Source organism: Arachis hypogaea, chromosome 3, assembly GCF_003086295.3.
Source record: "Arachis hypogaea cultivar Tifrunner chromosome 3, arahy.Tifrunner.gnm2.J5K5, whole genome shotgun sequence".
In the NCBI taxonomy this organism is placed as follows: domain Eukaryota; kingdom Viridiplantae; phylum Streptophyta; class Magnoliopsida; order Fabales; family Fabaceae; genus Arachis; species Arachis hypogaea.
This window is the reverse complement of record NC_092038.1, coordinates 52231918-52235588: the sequence shown is the minus strand read 5'-3', so window position 1 is coordinate 52235588 and position 3671 is coordinate 52231918. Positions and strand designations below refer to the sequence as shown.

The 3671-nt window shown below is 41.8% G+C and overlaps 1 non-coding gene across 1 annotated transcript; it reads right to left on the bottom strand.

Moving 5' to 3' along the window:
* Nucleotides 1-329: 329 nt before the first annotated feature.
* LOC112793012 (small nucleolar RNA R71) lies at nt 330-437 on the bottom strand. Its single transcript, XR_003197724.1, has one exon. It is a non-coding gene; the product is annotated as a small nucleolar RNA R71 (small nucleolar RNA).
* Between the last annotated feature and the right edge of the window lie 3234 nt (nt 438-3671).

Below are 3671 nucleotides of genomic sequence, written 5' to 3'. Positions count from 1 at the left end.
TACATGGAAGAAGCATCTCAATCCCTGCCATTGGAGCAAACAATTTTGAGCTAAAGCCTCAATTAGTTTCTCTGATGCAACAGAATTACAAGTTGTATGGATTTTCATCAGAAGATCTTTTTCAATTCTTAACTGAATTCTTACAGATCTGTGATACTGTTAAGACCAATGGGGTTGATTCCGAGGTATACAGGCTTATGCTTTTCCCTTTTGCTGTAAGAGACAGAGCTAGAGTATGGTTGGACTCTCAACCTAAAGATAGCCTGAACTCTTGGGATAAGCTGGTCACAGCTTTCTTAGCCAAGATCTTTCCTCCTCAAAAGCTGAGTAAGCTTAGAGTGGATGTTCAAACCTTCAGACAGAAAGAAGGTGAATCCCTCTATGAAGCTTAGGAGAGATACAAGCAACTAACCAAAAAGTGTCCTTCTGACATGCTTTCAGAATGGACCATCCTGGATATATTCTATGATGGACTGTCTGAATTGTCTAAGATGTCATTGGACCATTCTGCAGGTGGATCTATTCACCTGAAGAAAACATCTGCAGAAGCTCAGGAACTCATTGACATGGTTGTAAATAACCAGTTCATGTACACTTCTGAAAGGAATCCTGTGAGTAATGGAACGCCTCAGAGGAATGGAGTTCTTGAAATTGATGCTCTGAATGCCATATTGGCTCAGAATAAAATGTTGACTCAACAAGTCAATTTGATTTCTCAGAGTCTGAATGGATTGCAAAATGCATCCAACAGTACTAAAGAAGCATCTTCTGAAGAAGAAGCTTATGATCCTGAGAACCTTGCAATGGTAGAGGTGAATTACATGGGTGAAGCCTATGGAAACACCTATAATCCCTCATGGAGAAATCATCCAAATTTCTCATGGAAGGATCAACAAAAGCCCCAACAAGGCTTTAATAATGGTGGAAGAAACAGGTTTAGCAATAGCAAGTCTTTTCCATCATCTTATCAGCAACAGACAGAGAATTCTGAGCAGAGCCCCTCTAGCTTAGCAAACATAATCTCTGATCTGTCTAAGGCCACTCTAAGTTTCATGAATGAAATAAGGTCCTCCATTAGAAATTTGGAGGCACAAGTGGGCCAGCTGAGTAAAAGAGTTACTGAAACTCCTCCTAGTACTCTCCCAAGCAATATAGAAGAGAACCCCAAAAAAAAGAGTGCAAGGCCATAACCTTGCTTGGTGTGGCCGAACCTAGAGAGGAGGAGGAGGATGTGAATCCCAGTAAGGAAGACCTCCTGGGACATCCTCTGGACAAAAAGGAGTTCCCATATAAGGAACCTAAGGAATCTGAGGCTCATATAGAGACTATAGAGATTCCATTGAACCTCCTTTTACCATTCATGAGCTCTGATGACTATTCATCTTCTGAAGAAGATGAAGACATTGTTGAAGGGCAAGTTGCCTAGTATTTAGGAGCAATTATGAAGCTGAATGCCAAGCTATTTGGTAATGAGACTTGGGACGATCAGCCTCCATTGCTTATTAATGAACTGAATACCTGGGTTCAGCACACTTTACCTAAAAAAAAAACAGGATCCTGGTAAATTCTTAATTCCCTGTACCATAGGCACCATGACCTTTGAGAAGGCTCTGTGTGACCTGGGATTAGGCATAAACTTAATGCCACTCTCTGTAATGAAGAAACTGGGAATCTTTGAGGTACAAGCTTCCACATTCTCATTAGAGATGACAGACAAATCCATGAAAAAGGCTTATAGACAGGTAGAGGACGTGCTAGTAAAGGTCAAAGGCCTTTACATCCCTGCTGATTTCATAATCCTAGACACTGGGAAGGATGAGGATGAATCTATCATCCTTGAAAGATCCTTCCTAGCCACAACAAAAGCTGTGAATCATGTGGACAGAGGAGAGTTGGTCCTTCAACTGAATGAGGACTACCTTGTGCTTGAATCTCAAGGATCTCCCTCTACAACCATGGAAAGGAAGCATGAAAAACTTCTCTCAATACAGAGTCAAACAAAGCCCCCACAGCCAAACTCTAAGTTTGGTGTTGGGAAGCCACAACCAAACTCTAAGTTTGGTGTTGAACCCCCACATTCAAACTCTAAGTTTGGTGTTGAGAGGTCCCAACAATGCTCTGAATATCTGTGAGGCTCCATGAGAGCCCACTATCAAGCTATTGACATTAAAAAAGCGCTTATTGGGAAGCAACCCAATTTTTATTTATCTTTGTTATTTCATGTTATTTTCTTTTTTTTAGGATGATGATCATGTGGAGTCACAAAAAAATTTTCAAAAATTAAAGAAAAATAAAAAACAACATTAAAAACAGCATACCCTAGAGGAGACAGTAAGGGTAGCAGAATGGGCGTTTAACGCCCAGTCTGGCACTATTCTGGGCGTTAAATGCCAGAAACAAGCACCAGACTGGCGTTAAACACCAGAAACATGCTATAATCTGGCGTTAAACGCCAGAAACAGGTTGCAACCTGGCGTTTAACGCCAGGAAAGGAATAAAAGCTGGCATTTAACGCGAGAAACAAGCAACAATCTGGCGTTAAACGCCAGCATTGCACAGCAAGGGCATTTTGTACGCCTAATAGGAGCAAGGATGATATATTCTTGACCCCTCAGGATCTGTGGACCCCACAGGATCCCCACCTACCCTACTTCTCTCTCTCTCTCTCTCTCTCTCTCTCTCACTCACCAATCAAATCATACCCTCTTCCCTATATTCTCTTCACCAATCACCACCATATCTCTTCTCCAAAAACCCTACCTACCTCACCTTTCAAATTCAAAACATTTTTCCTTCCCAAACCCTCCCTAATGACCAAAACCCAACCCTCCCCTCACCCCTATATAAACCCCTCACTACTCCTTCATATTCACACAACACAAACACCTTTCCCCCTTCTTGGCCGAATCACATATCTCCCTCCATCTCCTCCATTTTCTTCTTCTTCCCCTTCTTTCTTTCTTCTTTTGCTCGAGGACGAGCAAACCTTTTAAGTTTGGTGTGGTAAAAGCATTGGTTTTTGTTTTTCTATAACCATTTATGGCACCTAAAGCCGGAGAAACCTCAAGAAAGAGAAAAGGAAAGGCAAAATCTTCCACCTCCAAGTCATGGAAAATGGAGAGATTCATCTCAAAAGTCCATCAAGACCACTTCTATGAAGTTGTGGCCAAGAAGAAGGTGATCCCTGAGATCCCTTTCATGCTCAAGAAAAATGAGTATCCGGAGATCTGACATGAAATCCGAAGAAGAGGTTGGGAAGTTCTTACCAACCCCATTCAACAAGTCAAAATCTTAATGGTTCAAGAGTTCTATGCCAATGCATGGATCACTAGGAACCATGATCAAAGTATGAACCCGAATCCAAAGAATTGGCTTACAATGGTTCGGGGGAAATACTTAGATTTCAGTCCGAAAAATGTAAGGTTGGCATTTCATTTGCCAATAATGCAAGAAAATGCACGTCCTTACACTAGAAGGGTCAACTTTGATCAAAGGTTGGACCAAGTCCTCATGGATTTATGTGTGGAAGGAGCTCAATAGAAAAGAGACTCAAGAGGCAATCCGGTTCAATTGAGAAGACCGTACCTTAAGCCTGTGGCTAGATGATGGTTGGAGTTCATCCTACTAGCAACCGATCTGAAGTGACTGTGGATCGGGCCATCATGATCCAT